Source organism: Calidris pugnax, unplaced genomic scaffold, assembly GCF_001431845.1.
Source record: "Calidris pugnax isolate Ruff unplaced genomic scaffold, ASM143184v1 scaffold564, whole genome shotgun sequence".
NCBI classification, from domain to species: domain Eukaryota; kingdom Metazoa; phylum Chordata; class Aves; order Charadriiformes; family Scolopacidae; genus Calidris; species Calidris pugnax.
Window position 1 is genome coordinate 106393 of NW_015091351.1, and position 645 is coordinate 107037.

Below are 645 nucleotides of genomic sequence, written 5' to 3' on the forward strand. Positions count from 1 at the left end.
GAGTTGCTCAATCCCGGAGCTGAGGGGTCCAGGCCTGGGGGTCCCCAATCCCGGGGGTTCCCCAATCCCGAGGACGATGCATCCCGGGACCGTGGGTCCCCAGTACCGGGGGGTGTTCAATACCGGCGCTGAGGGGTCCCGGGCCTGAGGGTCCCCAATACTGGGAGGTCCCGGGCCTTGGGGTGCCCAATACTGGGGGGTCTCCAGTACCAGGGGGTGCCCAATCCCGGAGCTGAGGGGTCTCAGGCCTGGGGGTCCCCAATCGCGGGGGTTCCCCAATCCCAAGACCGATGTGTCCCGGGACCGTGGGTCCCCAATACCGGGGGGTCCCGGGCCTGAGGGTCCCCAATACCAGGGGGTCCCGGGCCTGGGGTTCCCCAATCCCCACGCCGATGCATCCCGGGACCGTGGGTCCCCAGTACCGGGGGGTGTTCAATACCGGCGCTGAGGGGTCCCGGGCCTGAGGGTCCCCAATACTGGGAGGTCCCGGGCCTTGGGGTGCCCAATACTGGGGGGTCTCCAGTACCAGGGGGTGCCCAATCCCGGAGCTGAGGGGTCTCAGGCCTGGGGGTCCCCAATCGCGGGGGTTCCCCAATCCCAAGACCGATGTGTCCCGGGACCGTGGGTCCCCAATACCGGGGGGTC